We start from the raw sequence: 21711 nt of genomic DNA on the forward strand, positions 1-21711 counted from the left end.
TGCACCATCTATTCACGCAGTTGGCTGGACATCCCTGGACGTAAGACTTCCATTTTGTTGAATTGAATTAAAAATTTCAGGTCACTTTCACAATCTGCTCAGATAACACTAAGTCCAGCTTCATTCCTTCAGTAACTCCTCCACCTCCGTGGAATTTTGAAAGCCTGTTGCACAAACCCTTTATTCACCCAAGCTGCGGATGAAAATGCAGATGGGTCCCCTGTCCCAGCAAGACTCCTCTGAAACTGTGACTGATGCATACAATCCTTTGGGCAATTGACGTACTGACAGCTGCTGATCTCCACACCAGACTCGATAGAATCATAGAGTATTTTAGGATGGAAGGGACATTAATGATCATCTAGTTCCAACCCCCCTGCCATGGGAAGGAACACCTTCCACTAGATGAGGCTGGTCAAAGCCCCATCCAGCCTGGCCTGGAACACTGCCAGGGATGGGGTATCCACGGCTTCTCTGGGCAACCTGGGCCAGGGGCTCACCACCCTCACAAGAAAGAATTTCTTCCTAATACCTAATCTAAATCTACCCTCTTGCAGTTTAAAGCTGTTGCCCATTGTCTTATCACTACATGCCCTTGTAAAAAGCCCCTCTCCAGCTTTCCTGTAGGCCCCCTTTAGGTACTGGGAGGCTGCTGTAAGGCCTCCCCGGAGCCTTCTCTTCTCCAGGCTGAACAACCCCAACTCTTAGCTTGTCTTCATAGGAGAGGTGCTCCCGCCCTGTGATCATCCTCTGGACTCTCTCCAACAGGTCCATGTCCTCCTCCTGCTGGGGGCCTCAGAGCTGGACACAGTCCTCCAGGTGGGGTCTCACCAGGGTGGAGTAGAGGGGGGGAATCACCTCCTCTGACCTGCTGGCCACTCTCCTTTTGATGCAGCCCAGGATGCAGTTGGCTTTCTGGGCTGCAAGCACACATTGCCGGGTCATGCTGAGCTTCTTGTCAACCAACACCCTGAAGTCCTTCTCAGAGCTGCTTTCAATCCATTCCCTGCCCAGCCTGTATTTATGCTTGGGATTGCCCCGACCCATGTGCAGGACCTCGCACTTGGCCTTATTGAACTGGAATTCCTTTGTGCTGCTCTTCAGGTCCTCTTCTGCTGCCCTGCGATCCCTCTCCAGGCTCTGGGCATCTCTTGCTGGCATTGGCACCAAACTGGTAAGAGTGGGATGGACTGAGGTTCCCCTCCCCTGGCAACTTCAGTTTAAAGCCGTTTTCACCAGCTTGGCAAAGCAAAGTGTGAAGAAAAACTTAGTGAAGAAGCAAAGATGCTCTTCCCCTTCTCTGTCAGGTGGACCCTATTAGCACCCAGTAAACCAGGTTTCTCAGAGCGAGTCCCATGGTCTAAGTAGTGCCCCTGGCTGCGGCACCAGTCCTGTAACCATTTGTTGATTTGCCAGATTCAGCTGGCCCCTTCCCTTTGACCGAGTGGATTGTGCTCACCCTCAGCTTTTTCTAGGCATTATCCAATGAAAATCTCATGTAAGATGGTATCAAAACCAGCAATACACATTGTTAGTGTATGACAGGTCTACAGGGGCTATTACTTATATATTGAAGCTCTTACAAATAGGACATACATTTGTTCCACTACTACTTCTGGGAATCAGAATTGAGCTGAACAATGCATTTACTGGAGCTTCCTTCTGCCCTTTCTTAGCCAGAGATACAATTTCGTTTTATGAAGTTTCTTGGTTCCTCACTGGCTACTGTGAAATTGTACAGCCAGTTCTGAAGTATCCTTGGAGACCGTCCAACTCTCAAATTCAGCTCCAACAATTTCAAAATGTTTTAGGTATTTCTGTACATTCTAACATTTTTCACTTTCCTGGTATTTCCTTTAAGTCTGAATTTGTACCATTTCTCCTCTGTTACGTTAGCTGTTTGATCATTACCAATATGCCACTAGTGAAAACTGAGTCAAAAACGTATTCTGCAGTTCAGCCTCCTCAGTACTGCTTGACATTAGCTTCCCTTCTGCAGTGAGTAGTGGACCAATGTGTCCTCTGATATTTCTCATTCCAATAATGCCTCTATAGACTCTGGTTTGCTGATTTTCCTTTTTTACTTTAATTTGATTTTCTCCCCTCCAGCGCATGCTGTCCTTTGATATTCATCCTTACTCACTTGACCTCATGCCCGTTTTCTATGTACTTCTTCCTTATATGAGTTCACTGAAGAGCTGAAATTTATCCAGACTGGTCTCCTGCTGCAATTTCCAGCCTGCCTGCATGCTGGTAGAGTTTCAATTTGTATTATAGTATCAGTTTCTACAAGGAACTGACAATTCTCCTAAACTATTTCTTCTTTAAATTATTTTCCCGCAAACTGTTATCTATTATCTTTCATTGGTTACTGAAATCTGTTTCTTGAAGCCAATTGACATAATTCTCATTTTAGTTCTCCCACTTTCTTTGTCTAAGAGAATATTCTGTCCCTTAGTAGTTACCATCAGCCTATCAGCTGCACACTCACAATGCTTTAAGCGCTCTAGGAGGGAAACAACAATGAAATGAAAACAGCCATATTTGTTTGAATTATGAAAAGGAAACCTAAAAGATTTCAGAAGTACATGAACTGTTAACTGACCTCCCACACCTACCTTGGGTTTATGTGGCCTTCATGATGCACTTTTTCTCCCTGACATTTCACTGACACAGCAGGAGGTAAATTAAAACTTAACCTACTTGCACAAGATACGTTCAGGTAATTAATGGTAACAACTGCAGCTTTAGCTTCTACTGACATTAAGGGGGGGAAGGCAGTATCTCTAGGCCGTCTCCAAGAGCCGTGCCTCCCAACGGCGGTGCAGAACAGCTTTAGCAATCAAACCCAACAGCAGCTCGCTATTCAAAGCACTGGAGCAAAATCCCTCCGTGGAGTGATCCCCACCTCCCCCCTGGCAGTGGTGCAAGCAGTGGTACCACCTGTTCTGGTGGCAGAGGACACATCAGGCCCCAGAGCCTGACATGTCACCTGTGGTAAGGCCACACTCTCTTCATCAGAACAGCAATGGAGAGGTTGCCCAGGGAGGCAGAGGCAGCACCATCCATGGAGGTCCTCAAGATTCAAGTAGACAAAGAGCTGACAGGCCTGACTTTGTCTTGTCCCGCTTGTTCTTGAGGGTGGGCTGGACATCTCCAGAAGTCCTTTCTGACCAGCACACCTATGAAGCTCCTAAGCCAGTTTCCCACGCTCTCCGAGCCAGCACAAGACTGGGATTTAAGCGGAGAGAGGTGTTATCAGCTTCCTCCCTCCAGAAACACTAGAAGCTAGTAGTGATACGTTTGCCCTTGGGAATAACTCATGCTTCCAAAATTGGCGTGACGCTGTGGTTCTTCTTCCTCCTCCTCCCTGCACAGCCTTGCTTAAGCCCCTTTTTGAAATTTATTCTTCACTGATTAGGTGTGATTTTGTGGCTGAGACTTCTAGAGGTCAAGTCAGCACTGAAGAGAACTTTGTTGAGAAGCTTCTCTGGAAAACGGGGCATGATCTGAGCTGCCATCAATCAGGACTTAGCATAAAGGTGATATATATACATAAGGTGGTCCCAGAAGGTGCAGGGTTGTACCTGGTCACCGAGAAACATCTTTGGGAGGTCACGTACAGCTAAGGCAAAGACAAGCTCTGGGTTTCTCCCTTGCTGTTGCAGGGCATGGGGGATGCTTGAGCCCCTGAGACAACCTCACTGACTGGCATAGCACCCTCTGAGCCCCTTCTTTCTTGACACCTTTCCCTTCCTGCTGCTGTCCCTCTCCTCTTGAGACGCTCTGTCCTTGGCAGGCTGCAACGGTGAGCATGTGTCCCAGGATCTCTGAAAGCAAGGCAAAGCCTGGCCTTTCTCCTTTCCGTACCTCTATAATCACTGTACAAACCCATTCTTCAGCTACCACCAACCCTTTGGACCCAGCCCTTTCCCAGCTAAACCAATTCCCATTTCAAATGGCATCACAACAACGCAGAGGCAGAAACACTGCTAGGAAGAGCTCTGTCATTAACTCACCAAATATTAAATGGCATCAAAGCAGCACAGATAAAATTATTTCAAGGACTAATTACTATACCAACCCTTCTGGCTTTAATTCTAGACCTGAAATATTGCAGTGCTAATAAAATAGGATTCATAGTACATGAGACATGTGAGAGAAGATTCAATTTGTAATATAATTTGAAACATTTTAATAGGATTTCACCAGCAATATGAAGATTGGCAGTTTAATAATTTGTGGAAATTAAGAAGTAAAGCTCTGGCAACATATACAAAGCCTTCCTAAAACACCCAGAAGACAGTGCAGAATAAGCCAAATACCTGGCAAATTCCTGATCTCCCTTTTCAGAGTAAGGCCTACCCCAATTCCAGCATTGTGGCTCTTGCTGCAAGAGCACAGAACCTGAAGTTGACAGGGGAAAGGAACTGTAAGTTTAAACTCTGTAAAGGCTGCCTACAAAAAACCACTCAGCGTTCTGCCGTACCTGCAGCAGGTTTAAGCTGGTGTTTGAAGGAGCTGCTTGGGTACTGGACTGAAAACCTTACAGGAGATGGGCAGTAATTCTCCTTAAAGACATCCTCACTTCAACAGAAGAGCAGCTGAAATTATCACATCAACAACCTGAACTTGCAAGGGAAGTGTCTTGAAAAGCCTTTAGTTTAAGGAAAACTTTACAAATTGCATGTGAGGAATAAGCTGGGCCTGGACATTATTTCCTATCATCTGCAAGAGTCCTGTGTGCCACCGAGCCCCATGCTGGCGCTGCGATCTGCTCGCAGGGTACCTTAAATTTCAAGAGGGACCCTTCTCTACCCCAACCACTTTGCAGATGCAAAGAGGGATGAGGATTTCTCCTTCTATGTTTAGCCAAGTCAGGACACCTGACTGCTGCCTTGCAAACTGGTGCAAGCACCAGCTTCACCCTGACAAGCTGGTCACTCAAACTAGGCAGCTGGGATCAGTGGTACCCCAGGAATCAACAGTGGTAGGAATAATGTAAGCATGATCATAGGCACTGCCAGCCACTCAATTCTAGTTAAATTTTGTTTTCTGATGGCAGCATACACGCCTGTTTACATTCTAATAAGAGGCAGCAAGAAAGAGAGTGCAATCCTACTTTCTGCCATACTTACCAATAAAAAAGCACAGTAGTTTTTTGCCTGTATTGCATTAAAAGATGTAAATGAAAAAGACAGTCTGGATCTATGACAGGTGCAACAAAAGTACAGGGCATGACCTTGCTGCTGTAAAAGGATATTATTCATCAGTGTGCTGGGTTTGGCTGGGACAGCGTTGATTTCCTTCACAGTAGCCAGTGTGGGGCTGTGCTTTGGATTTGTGCTGGAAACTGTTGATAACGCAGGGATGTTTTCGGTGCCGCTGAGCAGCGCTTGCACAGAGCCAAGGGCTTTTCTGCCCCTCACCCCACCCCACCAGCGGGTGGGCTGGGGGGGCACGAGGAGCTGGGAGGGGACACGGCTGGGACAGCTGGTCCCAGCTGACCAAGGGATAGTCCAGACCATATGATGATGCTGTGCCCAGCATATAAAGCTGGGGGCAGAAAAAGGAAGGGGGGGCGGTGGGGGGGGTGGGGGGAGGCATTCGGAGTGATGGTGTTTGTCTGCCTGAGTAACTATCACGGGTGATGGAGCCCTGCGTGCCTGGAGGTGGCTGAACCTGCCTGCCCGTTGGAAGCGGTGAATGAGTTCCTTATTTTGCTTTGCTTGCGTCTGCAGCTTTTGCTTTACCTGTTAAATTGTCTTTGTCTCAACCCATGAGTTTTCTCACTTTTCCTCTTCTGATTTTCTCCCCCATCCCACTGGGCAGGGAGTGAGCGAGCAGCTGCATGGGGCTTAGTTGCAGCTGGGGTTAAATGATAACACAGAGGAAAACCAAGCATTTGAAGAAATCCCCTAACTCTGTACACTTTGCCAGCCTAACAGGAAAAAGGTACTGTGTGAGCGAGACTGTAGTTCAGCTGGTGATACGATACAGGCTTTTAGGAAAGAAAAGGGAAGAAATGTCTGGAACTAAAATTGTTAAGAAGTTACACAAGAAGGTTGATAAGAAGCTATGCTACATGCTGCTCATCTGGTACCAGTAGGTTTGGTAAATTTGCTGGGGGGAAGAAAGTTTCCCATCTCTGTTTTGACATTTTCTAAAAGTGAGTGTAACAAAATTATAGCCTTGCTGAAATGCATCCACCACCTTTCAGTTCTGGCTTTTCAAACTATACAACATGAGAGACACCCAGCTTAATTTATGCAAAACGCCCTATGTGAAGCTATCTTTTCATACACAGAAGTTAGAAAATAACCTTACCTAAGAAACTGTATTTTCTGATTAGTTTTTCAGATGTTGTTGGCACTGATTAAGAGCTTATTCCATGCAGCTGGGAGACAAGGAGCACGAAAAAGCCTGCTCCACTTGTGAGAAGCAGGAGGAAAGAGTGGATCAGGCTTGGCTGGGGTTTGCTGGGGTTGTTCGTGCTCAGTACACATTTGCAGCCCATCAGTTGTGTGGTAGAATTAAGAGCTTTGTGTCTGCAGCTAGCAGTAGCCCAGCAGTGGCCACCACCTCCCACAGATGCCCGAACACATTCCTTGTGCTGGAGAACGGATGGAAAGTCCACAGGTACCCCACAGCGAGCTGCTGAGACTTGGCATTCACACCAAAGCTCTTGCGAAGGATGGGACTGTGATTTGATTTGTAAGCCTAATCAGATAGTAAAATAAAACCAGAGAATCAGCATAATTAATTCAAATCTATGTTTGGCATACAGGTTCTCTGTATGAGCCATCTTTCAAGTCAGCATAAATTGAAGGTTAAGCTGGCCTGCCCTGTTGTAATCAAAGCAACCTATGGTCGGCTTAATTTTAATTACAGCTCCTGGGGACCATTTAGGTGCTACTCTGGATGCTGCCTGGGCTTCATAAAGAAGATTATTACAGTTGTCAGTCATAGATCATGAAAGTTCATAAGCACCGAAAGAACTGATTGATACTGGTTTAGTCCCTAACCAGAGTGTAAGGAGGATTAAATAAAAAGCAATGTAAATAGGCATCTTGGATCTGTAAAGCATTTTACACTTCTGCCTGAAAGTTGCTACATAAATGCAAGTGATTATTCTTGATTTGGCTGAATGAAGAGGAAGAATGCTTGAAAATGAGGCACTAAAAATATTGCATTTCAGATGTGGAGGTTAAATGACAAAAGTAAGCTTCCTTCCCCCGCCTTGCCCTGATTTCCAGGCTCAGGGACAGCAAGTGATCTTCTACATACTTACAGAGGCTACCCTGTAGGTGTGAGGGTGGCCTTCCTCTGCACAGCCTAACCTTCATGCTAGATCACTTAGATACCTAAAAAGTTAGACATCTCTCCTGAGCTAGTCAGTGAAGTCGTCTTTGTTATCACCAAGAAAGACTGGAGAGCAGCTCCGCCCTCCATCTAATAGATTAATAAATAATCTATTTACTAACTATTCAGCCAGGCAGGATGGAGGAGGGATGTAGGCAATCAGATTAAGATGTCTAAATTGTAGGTGTCCAAACTTGCCGAGATGAACCCTGCCCCATGTCCCAAGCTACCCGCAAGCCAGGACAGAAATCCCCTGTTGGGGATGGGAGTGGGGCTGCCCCCACAGCGGTGGGGCAAGGGAGCCATTGCACCCCTTCCTGATCCCCGTGCCCACATGCCCAGCCCTATGGAACTGAACGGGGACCTTTTTATTACCTGGTGCCCCTCAAAGCCTGTTCAAACAAAAATCCAAGACTGCTGCATCGTTGATGGAGGGAAACATTTCCACAGGAGCAAGGGCTGTAACACGCGAGAGGGATGCAGCATATGCCTCTCTCTGCAGTCTAAAAATCAATTATTAATGGCAAATCGGAATCAAATAATGTACATGATATGCAATATATATTAAAAGCTGTACACGCATGAGATGGCAAATGGATAACGTTTGTGATTCTTTGAGAAGATGATTGCCTGGCACTCTCATTTGACATTGCCGTGGTTTTGCACAGCCCTCCAACGGGAGGAGGTTGTTTGTTCTTTGTGCTTCAAGGAAAGGAGAGGAATATTTTTCTGATACTTTCTGCTCACTGGGTTTCCTCACAAATTTCAGACACTCAATAATTTCAGGTTAATAGGAAGTGATAACTCAGAGCCCAAGTCATTCCTCTTGAAAATGCTAACGTTAATCTATAAATAAAACATACATTGTAAAGAAACAACTCATGTGTGGTGGAGGGTAGCAGCCAGCCTGCTCTTAAATCTTTGTAGCTGGAATGTGGTGCTGCGTGAAACCCTTAGGGATGATTTGCACAGGAAGGATGCCATACCTCAGTTGTCCCCATGCCAGCATGGGGAAGGGGCTCCATCACCCCATGCCCACATTCCTTTGAAGCACAAGGAGAGATGGCCTTCTTTTCTCACTAGCTTTCTGGGTGCCTACCACTCCCGCAGTACTGGAAGCAGCTGGTTAACCATCGCGGGTAGAGAAGGGTGGCTGAGGGCCTTCTTGTGGCCAGGGTTCAGCCAGGCAGATCACCCCAGGCTCTGAGCCCAGAGCCAGAGGAGCAGCTCACTGTGTCTCCCAAACACCCTGACCCCCTCTCCAGGCAGGAGGTACCACCGCTGGCTCCAGCCCCCATGTGCACAACTGTGTGGCCTCAGCCAATGCTGCCTTGGCTGCCAAGGTGGGCAGAGCAGGCAGGAGAAGATACCCAATGCTGTTTCCCTCTGCCTCCCTGGTGTCTTACTTCAGTGCCTGGTCTGGCTGTCCTGGTGGAGAGGGAGGTTGCTGGCAGTGGGTGAAGACAGGGATGCTGCCATCAGAAGAGAGGAACAAGGGGTTTTAGACACATTTTTCCCAATGCTGAGCAGCAGAGGAGTTCAGACACCCAGACCCCAACTTGCAAAGTGGCTTGGCTGGCATTTTACCTTTTCAGGTTGCCTTTAAAGATTTAGAAAAAGTAATAAAATGTAGGTAGCAAAATGTAAGGTGCATGATAAATTGATGAGAACTAGTTCTGAGAAAGAGCAAAGTGATAAATGTTTAAACAATACATGGGCATTACTAAATGAAGCTTTTTTTCTTTTTTCACCATGAAACAGAAATTTGCATTACTGCCTTTTCCCTAATGGCCACATAAATGCTGCGAGATGAAATAAGCAAGTTCAGCTGCAAAACCAGACCCTAGCTTATATGTAATGCTATTGAGGAGAAAACAGCATCTAAGAGCTTTAGGTGCTCAGGCCATGAATCAACATTATATAAGCATTGTCGCTGGTATAGAGAGGCTAAGAGCTGTCTTTGGACCTGAGCATTACACTGCAGGTGGACATTGTCAAATTAATAAAAAATTCTGACACATGGTCTTGCAGGAAATTTTTTGTCTTTGTGGAAGACTGCTTTTCTTGTTGCTAGTTTAATTGCTTTAGGGAAACATCTGTGAGGTAATAGGTGGTGAACAAAGAAGAAAAGAAGAAGAAAGACGAAGAAGACTACGAGGACAACGATGATTAAGAGGAAAAAGACAAAGGCAAAGACAACAATGAAGATGAAGACAAACTAGAAGAAGAAGAAAAGAAGACGGAGGAGACTAAGGTGAAAAAAAGGCAGAGAATACGAAGAAGAATAATAAGACAAAGAAGATTAAGAATAATAAGATGAAGACAAAGTATAGGATGATGAAGAAGATGACAAAGTCAGAATAATAAGGAGAAGATGGAGATGGAGAAGACAGAAGATTAATAATAATAAGAAGACAACGAAGAAGACAAAGACAAAGTAGAAGAAGAAGATGAAGACGACAAAGAAGACGAAGAAGATTAAGAAGAAAAAGAAGTAAAGAAGATGAAGACGACTAAGAAGAAGACAAAGAAGACAAAGAAGATGATGAAGAAGAAGATAACAAAGATGAAGAAAAAGAAAGAAGAGAAAGAAAAAAAAAGAGAGTCAAACAAGGCGGACATCTCCCCACTAACATGCTCCCACTTCAACCAGTGCTTGAGGTGGCTTATTGTTATTTTCTAAGTCCCATAATGGCCATTCTACAACAATATTAAGATCATCACCTCATATTTCAGTGGGATCTTTCCTACTAAGATCCATTACTCAAATGAACAGATTTTAATTATACTATTATTGCAATCTTTGCCCCTAATGTGGATTAATTAAGGTAAGACACATTTGGAGATCTTGATTCCACAATCATTTGGGCAGCACCTCTATGAGACAAGTAGCATATGTGGGCCAAGGTCTTGAAACAGAACAAGGTCTTAAAACAAAGATAGATTAGTCAGGATGAGTTTGGTACAATATTCTGGGTGATGCTCTGTTCGTGTTGAGGAAGGAATGTACTCTGAATAATTAGAAAAGGTTCCACTGAATGTACTCTGAATAATTAGAAAAGATAAGGTGGGCACATGAAGGAGATAAGGCGACCATCAAGTCAGGAAATTGTTGAACAAAGAAAATTGAAAGGTCTACTCCACCTAGATCCCACCTATTGTGAATGGAATGATTAGGTGTCAGAATCAAATGAGTACGTATGTAAAGATGTTGTGTAACCCCTCATGAAAATTGTATAAAATACCTGACTTTTCACTGAAAACTTTGGAGCTAGTTTGTCCGGTCCGAATTGGCTAGCACCCCAATGTTGCACGAAATAAATACCTTTGCTGCTTAAAGACAAAATTTGTCTCTGAGCAGTTACTCTGTGCCGTTTTGGCATCACTCTGGAGCTTAGTTCTTGCAATGAAATTTTAAAGCAATTCATATTGTTTGTCTGCTCATGCTGTGGAAATTTTTCCCTTCATGACACAGCTGTCTCTAACATGCCAGTGCCTGCCCCAGAAGTGCTGTCAGTCACCTGCGGTAAGTCACAGGAGGGCATCAGAGAACCGTCAATTAAGTAAATGGCTCTCTGGTACCCACAGACATTGGGCACGGGGATGAACCTCTGCAGGAACCATGGCCTGGTACGTCTAAACCAAGAAACATCCTCTGACATGGGAGGCTGACTCGTTTGTGTGACACTTAACAGCTCCATCCCACTCCCCACCTGGGGGTATGTGTCATTTTGTGATTTTTCTACCTTTTGCTGAGATCTGCAGGGACAGGCCATGCGAGTGCTGCAGTCTGAAAGCCCCAGGCAGATGCAGAGTGCTGCAGGCATTGGAGCCAGCAGCCACACGGGTCACGGTGCACGCTTGGCTGAGCCACCTTACTGGGCAATCCCATACTGAACTTTACAGCAGGGAAAGGGCTACCCAGGCCAGTCTCTGCTGCGGGGCACTTAAACCGTGAACTGCAATTTTGCTCTATAATTTGAAGAGGGAGGGCAACACAGCCCATTTTTCTTTCATGTACTTTACAACTTCAGAGCATGTATCTCCTGCAACAGTGCTCCCCACTTTGGCAGCAGCATCCTGAGATCGACACAGCAACTTTCCCAGGGCACAGACAGTATTACAAGTGTAGATACAGCCCCGCTCTGTCACTAATTCTCACTTGTTAATCTAAACCTCAATGTGACCATACAAGCCCCCCAAAAGCCACCAGCTACTCTCACAGGTTGGGAGATTTACACTTACAACAGCTTCTTCATGTCTCATGGACTCCTACAAGAATCCTGCCTAGGCTAGTGTTATGGAATATCTTTATCAATAATCTGGGAAGTGAAAGAAATATTTAAAAATAAAAATATTTTAAAATACCCAAAACATGAGATGCATTCCTGGGAAAGTCTGCATTTAGCCCTAGTCTGGTGAGCAGAGGAGAGTCATACCGAGCTCGCTACACCTTCTGACAGCCCAAATTCACTTGGTAGACTACCACCATGTATACTTAGATGAATTCTGGGTTCAGTGCTTTTAAAAGCCTGCTGGAAAATTACAAATATCTTTCCAAGAACAGCCAAAAATAACCCCAGTGTATTAGTGAGAGCTTAAAATTCAGTTTTAAAAATTATTTGATATAAGTTTAAGGGAGAACATGGTCTTTGTTTACATAGACTTAAAGACTTTTTCTCCTCAGCTCCTTTCTCTTTCCCTTAGGAAAAGCCTATCGGAGAAGCTTCTGAAAACCACGGGAGGAAAACCACAGAACCTCTGACCATGATTGTCCCCTCTAGAGTGGGGAAAGACTGACTTTGGTCAAATCCCTGGAGCAGCCAAGGTTCTCTCTGAGAGGACAGCATAGCTGCCTACTCCCAGAGGAAGCCTTCAAACAGAAGACGTTGGGACATGGGAGGAATTTTCCCCAGCTCAGCAAAAACAATGAGCAGAGTGAAAGGGCCAAGGACCAGTGACATCCCTGGAGCAAAGTGATCAGTCGCAGCTCTGTCAGTACCTTGCTCCTGGCCTCAGCATCAGATATTTCCTCAGGCAAGACACCATGTGTAAATCTTTAGGTGAAAATAATTAGCCACTGGAAATGTATATCTAGGAATACTGCAACATCCCTGTCAGCAGAGATCTTTAAATCAAAAGCGAGTGTCTGTCTAGATGATATTTTCTAGTGCAACGAAGGACACGGAGCGGGCGCAGAAACACTTTGCTGAAACCCCATGGCTGCGTGTGAAGAGCACTGCACATGATAAACATGGTCCCTCGTGGTCTTGAAGGATGTCTTTCCCTGAGACCAAGTGATAAAAATTGAGCAGATCAACATGGATAGTGCTGGAGGGAAGGAGCAGAGTTCAGTGTCCAATGAGCTCATTGCATGCCACTTCTCCTATCTGCCACTCCAGCATCAGGTCAGCCTTCGGATAAAAAGGGAGCAAGGAAGTTCTTTGACCTGCTCAGTCCAAAGCCTTAGGTGACAGAGCAGCTGAGATGATGATTGGGAGATTTCAAAGCTTCCAAGACACACAGGAGAAAAAAAATCACAAATTAAAATCCTTTTGTGTGCAGCAACTACACTCTCAAAACCATCACAATGAGAAGAACTAATGTCAGAGGACAGATTTCAAAAAATATTTAAGCATCTGAAGAGACAGCGAGGCTCTTTGTGTTACTTTTTGAAAATCCCATTTAGGTCCCTGCACCCTCACAGGTTCCCCAGCACACCTGCTCATGGACAGCCAAAGCAAGCAAGCCAGTAGACATGGCCAAGCCCGATGCTAAGGGATGCACAGGGTTTGAGCCATGTTACCATATGAACTAACTAGAACTTAAAGTACAACAAATCAGCTGGACGTGGCAAGGTACCGCCAGAAAGGGACTTGACTTGAATCATCGCAGAAGGAAAGCTATGATGCGAGGGATAGATGCACATCAGCGCTGCTACTGCCTGCTAAGGAAAAACAAAGACAGAACCCAGGGTGAACACACAGATAGGTCCAGAAGCTGTAAACAAGACAGCAGCCACAATAAGAACCGAATGTATTCAGCAGAACGGGCAAATTCTCCTATATGCAATCAAAGCAATTCACTTTATGAAAAAGGTGACACTTCTACCACTTTAAAAAAAAAACCACCACCAACAAACAGAAAGATACCAGTAGGAAAAAGCTCTCATGAGAGCTTTTACCTCAATAAACTTGCAAAGCAATGTTCTCCATGAGATTGGTTTGTGACACAGGAAATAAATGAACTAATATCGTGTTTCAGAACAGATACTGGAAATGAGGACAATGTAATCATAACAACCACATATAAAAACAATTAGTGACAGCCTGATGCCAAGGCAGAGAATTCAGCTTGCTCTATACAGTGGGCACATCATAAGCTGATCTAAGAGCCATTACTTTTGAGTGGGATTTTAAACAGCAGAAGAATTCTTCTGTGCTCTGGGGTCGAGAGCAACCTACAAATGATGATACACAAATGGGTGCCTCTTCTGAGCAAAGGCAAAAGACATTCTTACAATATGCGTTAAGGTACTTAATGAGCTGAGATACATTAGGGATATAGAACATCACATTGATATTAATCCCATGGAAACACACATCATGTGAAATCCTGTAGCACTGAGAAATAGAATAAAAAGCATAGCTGGATGGGAAAGTTAGTTGATACTGTGCAACTTTTGCTAAAAAATATAGCCACCAAAACCAAAACAAATGCATTCTTAAGTGGGAAGTTTAAATGTGAGCTGTGCTGCAGAAGGACAACCGTGTCTGTCACAGCACTCTCCAAACTATCGTGCTGCAGCAAGGTCTTTTACCATGACATACCAAGATACTCTTCACACCATTCCATCTGCTGCCTTCTCCTAGTTTCTCCTCATCCAGGGCACGCACTCTCTCTTCTGTCAGCTTCTTCCCCATCTCTTCCTCGGCTGCCCTCTCTTCTTTGGCTGCCCAACCACTTAACAAACCAGCCACAGCTGCACCTTGTCTACATCAGCCAGCCCTCCGCCCCTGAAGCCAGCCCACAGCTGGATATTATCAATAATAATTAACCCAGCTTCATTCCTCTACATATGTCCAGCTTGGGGAAAAAAAAATAATATGCATTTTTGACCCTAAGGTAAAGGTTATGCAAAGTGGAGCATCTTCAGTCCCCTGCTCAGAAGACAGATGCCTGGGACTGCCACCACACTCAGCCTGGCTGTCACAGCCCCTGTCGGGGCGGTCCTAGAGAGAAAGTGGGAGGCAATGGCAGATCTGTTGACTTATGTACTGCAGAAAACATTGGCATATTTCAGGAAAGCACTTTCAGCCTACAATAAAAATTCTGCATAGATGAAATAATTCTGCAAAAGAGAAAATAGGCAGTTATACATAAATACAATTTTTTAGAAATTACAACATGATGTAATTCTGGGCTAGGCACTTTATGCTATATAACAGAGCACAGAAATAGAAGTGTATTTCACAGGCTCACCTTGTTCTGGAGGTTTGTAAAAAGAAATCACAGTTCTAACCAAGATAATTAAGGTTTCAAAAATCAAATGTTCATTAAGTGCTGGAAACAACAGCACAGCATCTTCGAGCACAGCACCAAGAAGCCTTACTTCCAAAGGATGCTCTTTGGTTCAGCTGCAAGTTAGTGACCTGCTGGTGATCAGTTATGGAGTAAGAGGAGCATTTTTATGCGTTGCTGATACTAAGTGAAATTGTGTCAAATAACAATTAGGTCGACTAACATCAGAGTGGTCCCTTCTGTCCCCAGATTTACAGGATTATTGAATCCAGTTGTCAAATTCATTAAATCCCTCTTCGCTTGACAACAGCTGGAACCGGTGGGACGTGTTGGTGTTTTGGCATTTAAAGCCCAGTGATCATACAGGTAACTGAGCAGCACACAGTAAATCACTGCAGATAGTACTCTGGGACAAGGAATGTGGAGCCCACAGTTTGAGTGTGGCTTATCTCTTAGGAACATGTCAAAGCTTCACAACACATTGCCAAATGGGTTTGCAGAAAAATTGGTGCAACACATAGCTTGATTTAAGGAAAAAGTCCATATGATGCATCATTGTTTTTCGTCATTCTGACTCATGTCTTGTGTTTGGGACCAGAGAGAAAAACCACTCTGGGCTTCATGTCATGTCACAAAAGAGAAGGACCTATTCTTGTAAAAGGTACATTCAACTGTGCCTGACGAGTCTGGGCTCCGCTCTTGGCTCACAGGGTGAGCAATAGAGTGTCATTTACTGTGTTCCACTTCAGCTCCCTTGCCTGTAACACAGGTCTCAGGCTCCCTTTGTAAAGCTTTTTGCAACACATTAATGAGCAAACTCCATACAAGTTCATCACAGATCATCTCAACTGCATTATGTGTGATTCTTCTTCAGCAGCTTTTTGGTGCCTTTTTTTTTCCACCGTAGCCTCACCATCATGTTCAGCCTTTGAATCTTGTTTTTCCCTCCATCAGAACAGTGTGTTTAGGCTTTTCTCACTTCTGCATGATGAAATGATTTGCTAGGCAAACCATATATTAAAGTGATTCTGAATGGCGCTCTCTAGTACATTGGTACTATGAAATCACTTATTAAAATTAATATCTATATAAACATTTTTCTATCAGGATGTTTGAATTAAAATGTGTGAATTACTGCTCAGGAAAACAAAATATCAATCTTTTGAAGAAATGACAAAAAGATTGTCCTATTATTTTTGTATTGTATGTAGTCCTCTCATTTTGTCACTTTTTTCATTCCAAATTAGAACAGAGGAATAAATGCATCAGACATTCCCGACAAAATGTTTTCAAATCATCGGGCATTAATCTGACTTTCCCAGTGGACATCATATTAGATATATCATAGTTTGGGATCGCATACTCTTTTTTACTCCCTTTTCACACTAGCATGCCATGGGTTTAACTCTCATGTCCCATTTCAAGATTTTCCCTGTTGCTGGGCCACTGCAGTGGAAGGGAAATGAATCAAGACTATTTCATGTTAACTGACCAAGGGATTTTGGTTTTCAGTGGAATATTACAGGGAAAGAATCATGTGGAAAATGTCCGTTTCTCTGAAACATTTTTGTAACCCCTTTTGTATTATAATGTCATTTTTACATTTTCTCCTTGCTTAAGATTTTTTCATCTATTAACTGTAACTCTCGATAGAAACACATCACAGAAACTGAGCGTTGTGCAGCACGTCTCGGCATCCCACCCGTGCTGTGCAGAGCAGGCTGGTGGAGGCTCCTGCGGTGGTGATGGTGGGCAAGGACAGCCAGAGCTCCGCGGAGCAGCCCCTCTCCTCTGGCACCTGTGCCAGCCTGCCCCTGCCCCTCTCACTGCACAAGAGTGCGGCATTCTTCATACTCAGTTATCTCCACTGTTAGGCATTTTAGTCGCTTCCTCAACTGCTTTGCTATCATATTAATTAACAGTTAAGGCATTAGCACTGCCTACATTTTCATGACAGCCCCCCAGGGCTGGAAGCAATTAGTTCAATGCAGAACTACTACAAATACCACACAGTGAAGGCAGAGGCAGAGCAGCTCCAAGACAGGAAATAATAATAATGCCAAGCAAGTTCCACCCTTCTCCTTTCCTATGGTGTTTACCGAGTGCTCTTTATGTGCACTTTTTCTTTTCTTCCAAATAATGATCTTCCTGAGGGAACACTACTGATTTAAGTTTCATATTCTGCTTCAATTCATATTCAGTTCATATTTTTATATCCTGCTTCATATTCATATTTGCAAGAACAAGAACTTCAAGTCAGCCTTCTCAGCTTTTCCTTCCAAGGCTTGGAAAACAAATTATTTTATTTCCAGAAGTGCTGAGCACCAGCGCTCCAGCTGAAGTCAGCAGAAGATATGAGATGCTTTACAGTTCTGAAATCACATCATTTATTTACTGACATCTTAAAGATTGAAGACACAATGTTAGTTTCCTGGGTTTTCTTGACCTTAAATGATAGAGCTGCAAAACTCTTTGGAGACAGTTCTCTTGGTTATTCGCCTCCAGAGTTCTTGAAAGTTCCCCAAATGTATAAGCACAAAGGGAGCCTCCCTGAACTCACTGCTCAATGCTCTTCCTTAAAATGCGCTTGCAACCTCTTCAGCTGCTGCATTTGGCTGAGGCCTGGTGTGATGCTCTAATCTACTTCCCCTGGGTGTACTCATACCTTGGACACCTGGAGGATTTCTGTAAATTGTGGGGAGCCTCCTTGTGTTTAAAAATCCACAGGAAAACACGTTGGTTTCCTGCAGGTTTTAGATTCCCAAAGGGTCATTTCCATCATTCACCCTTCCATGGCAGGCAACTAATATCTTTGCTCCCTAAGCTGCACATTGATATGAAAAATACTTTTTTTTCACAGGAAAAAATCTCTGTTGTGACTTCTTGGCCCTGGTTCACATTTATGTGGCACATGCAGAAGGCAAGGTCTGTCTCTTGGCTTCTCATCCTCCCTCTGTGGCTGAGGCTCTACCCTTCTGCCTCTGCTCTCCCAGTCCATCACTAGCTTTATCCCCAGCTCCCCTCCCTTCTGCTTCCCAAAGGCTGGGACAGCAGCAGTGGCACAGCATGGGCAAAGGGGATAGAGGTGCTGTGGGTGGACCAGAGCCCCACAACCCCATCCATCTGTCCTCCTGTGCAAGCCAGCCAGGGTGGCAGCACAGGTCAGCATCTCTGCTCTGGCCTCATTGATGGACAGGTTTCTCTTCCCTTAAGTTCGCATCCTAAATAGGAGGAGACAGATGGGGGGGGGGGGGGGGGGGGAGTGGAAACAGCTGGAAAAGGCACATGCTGGAAGATGGCTTCTGAGATGCTCATACTGCCTCTGTAACTATGGGGCTTGCCTCACAACCAAGGGCTCAGGCACCTGGTTTTTCATTAGATTAAAAAAATGTCTTATTTCAGTGTGCCACTGAAGATATTTTCTTTCACTGGGAACGTGAAAACTGAGAGGGGGGAGAGCCACTTTTCCTGACAGTGAAGCAGGGAGTGCTGTGCAGCTGACTCACCGGCAGCAGTGCCTCCACCGAAATGAGATGCAGCAGCAGAGGTGTGGAGAGGAGACTGCTGTGAAAGGGAGGCATACTGTGCATGATCCTAAAATTGGGAAAATTATTATCTTGTCAATAATGATTAAAAATCAGATTCCAGCAAAAGTTCAGTTCTACTGCATAGTTCTTATCCTGGGAAATAAATGATAGGGGTGGGCCAAACTTCCAAATTTAATGTAAAGCATGAATAAGTTCTTAGACTTCTGTTACACTGAAGACTTTTTATGCATCCACTTCAGGCTTTCATTCCTCCATCGTTTTGTAAGTCTAGCTATATGTCCAGCTACAAGGGCTAAAATGCAGTTAAACCCATGCTAGTGAACTGCGGTAGCATCTATAACAGCGAGATAAGACAAAACTGGAGTGTTTTTATCCTCACCACTGTTGCAATCCCCAACCCTTTCTATTACCACAGATCTCTTTTTCTTAGCACTGTCATCACCACCTTGTGCAGAGAACAGTGGGAGAACAGGGGAACTGAGCAGGCTGAGTGATAGAAAAGAAAAGAAGGCTTAAGTGCCCGCAATATCCCGCAGTTTCCCTTCAAAGCCTTCTGCTATGTCAGGGCAACATGAATGTGTTAAACAGAGTGGGCAATGAGATACAAATCTGAATGCTCCAGACTAGTGGAAGTGAGAAAATAGAGGAAAAGCATCCACAGCACCTTCTTCAAGTCTTTCCATACTGATTGTTGGAACTATGTCTGCCGATATTTCCTAGCTCCCACTGAGGCCACTGGTTGCATTTACTCTCTACAGAAGGTCTTTTTCAAAAACGCTTTATTTTAATCCAAAATGGCACTTGCTGATCCTTCCTTCAAACCCATAGTGTGCTAGTTTAAGAGCAGTACTGAACCACCACAGATGCAAGTGCTGACATTTGGGTGCTGATGCTGCCTTCCTCATCTAGCATCAGTCAGCTGTTCCCTGGGCAGCACTCCCAGCATGCTGCCAAAATGCCTCTTTATCCTGCAAATTCCATGGTCATCTGCTGATTTTTAACCCCCTTAAATGAGAGCCCGTTATGGCCACGAAATCCCTCCTGTAGGAGATTAACAGCATATAAGTGATTAGCTGGGCTATATGTGCATCCTTGGACAAACACAGACATGAGCAGATGGGGAGGTCACACTCCTGGTCACAGTCACACAGCTGGACTGGAGTGGTGAGAATTTCCCCAGGGGAACCACAGGGACAGAAGAAATACAGCACCCTGGAAGTGGCCAAGCCCACCCTGAGAGCAATCAGCTGAGCATCAGTGCTTGGGGCAGCACCTGCCCCTGCTCTCCTGGCTGTTACAGCATGCAAAAATGGTTTGGATCTGATTCTCCAGCCCTTTCTCTCTTGCCTTCAGTCCATCCTGTTCCTGGTTTGTAGAAACAACAGCATCAGCTTATTTTTCCTCATGGCTAGGTTTCCTGTAAACCTGATGGGCATAATGAGCATGAGAGATCATTTATCTGATGCTGGAATCACAGCTAATGTGCTGTTCTCAAACATTGCAAATTGCTGTATTTGGTACAACTGTTTGGTGTCTGGTGTTGCAGCATACTGAAGATTTATATGCAGACTTTTGAAGCTTAGAATGCTTACAGGTTTATTTATTGTAATAGTATTTGTTAATATTAAAAAACATCGGTGCATAACCTGGATGGAAGAGGATCCAACAGCTAAGAAATGATGGTCCTTTTCAACCTCTGGTCCTGGATCTACCTCCAATTACTCCCTAGCACATCATTAATATACTTACTGTTGTTATCCTCACCATTACTATTAGTGGCCAAGATCCCTTTGCACAGTGTGAAATTTAACCACTGTAGGAGCTGTAAAAGCGGGGGGGGGGGGGGGGGGGGGGGGGGGAAGAGGATATTCTGTGGGCCACAAGCCCTAAGGTGGATGGCGAGGAGTCACAGACAGAGCCAAGAGGGGATTCCAGGATGTTATCTTGCAGGTCAGTAAGAAAAGGAGTAGTAATAGTATAGGAAAAAACCACACTAACTCGCGCGCTCACTTGCATTAGCCAGTTCTTAAATTGTTAGCAAGAGCTCAGTTGCAAGAAAGTGGAGAAACGTGCAAGCAGCAGTGGCTGCCTGTTCTTGCTTTGCCTTCCCAGAGGAATTTCACTGCTGCCAAGCCCAGGAGATACCTGAAGGCACAGAATAATTGCACCCTGCAAAGTACTGGGTCTATGTTCCAGGTTAGTTGGCCAGAGCACTGGGCTGTAATCTTCTAGTTGGCTGATGAATAATTAAACAATACAGCCCAACTTTACTAATGTTTAATAAAATAAGTAATTCCTCAATGGAGTAAACCTCTGCTTTATTAAAACACTCACTCTTTTCCATTAAGCCATCTGTATATTTTTATGTTTTTCATTTTAAGAGCAATTTTACTGTCAGTAAAAGTATGTATAGAATTTGTTCAGCAAATGAATTGTTCTCTATTTGTTACTGATTAAGATTTTATTTACAATAAATACAGTCTCCCCTAGCAATATTTCCCAGGCAAATTTCTCACTGACAGAACAAGAAAATCTAGAGGGGGTGATCCTGTCTTGAAACAAAAAGAAAATATAAAGTTAATTTCATCAAATTTACAGCTGTTTCACCAGCTACCTTAAGCAGCTCTTTTGCAGCCATCGCACTAGGCAGCATGGCACAACCCAGACCACTGCCCTCGTAGGCACAACGTTCCCAGTGGTTTCAGTACAGGGGACTGGGGACCAGCGATACAAGCAGATCTCACAATTGTTTTACCCCAATCAATAATGTCTTCCTCTGCGGCCAAAACCTGTTCCTGAAAAGGAAGTCAAGGAGTCATCTGAACACAGTTTCATGTACTTAGATGTCGGTGCGGGCTATAGTACCTTTCTCACCGTAACAGGGATGGACTGTTTTGTGTGTTGTTATTATTACAGATTCTGCACTTCAAAACTTCTTCAAAAGCCTCTGTGATAGTGTACTCCAATGTCCCAGAGAGCAAAGCAAACCTCTTGGGAGCAGAAGCCTAAAAACTCCAACTCTGAGGGGTCTTCAAAGTATTTCATACCCACCTGGCAAATGAACTGACACCAAATTTCTGATTATGGCAGTGACCATGTCCAGCTGGGACACCTCCCACCCAGTCCCAGCGCCTGAGGCAAAGCCCATGCACTTTACATCCTGACCTGCTGTTTGTCCCTGAGGGGGAGCCTCTGTGGAAACCTCTCAAGAATGGGGTGGTTTGCTGTGTTATAAAACACCTTTTTAGAGTGGGATTTGAGATCTTGTATGTGCGCACTT

The 21711-nt window shown here is 44.5% G+C and overlaps 1 long non-coding RNA gene across 1 annotated transcript; it reads right to left on the reverse strand.

The window, feature by feature from the left end:
• Positions 1-424: 424 nt before the first annotated feature.
• On the reverse strand, positions 425-10633 carry LOC119149423. Its single transcript, XR_005104685.1, has 3 exons — positions 10620-10633; positions 8667-8668; positions 425-543 (listed from the first exon to the last, which is right to left on the reverse strand). It is a non-coding gene; the product is annotated as an uncharacterized LOC119149423 (long non-coding RNA).
• Between the last annotated feature and the right edge of the window lie 11078 nt (positions 10634-21711).

Source organism: Falco rusticolus, chromosome 5 (assembly GCF_015220075.1).
Source record: "Falco rusticolus isolate bFalRus1 chromosome 5, bFalRus1.pri, whole genome shotgun sequence".
In the NCBI taxonomy this organism is placed as follows: Eukaryota; Metazoa; Chordata; class Aves; order Falconiformes; family Falconidae; genus Falco; species Falco rusticolus.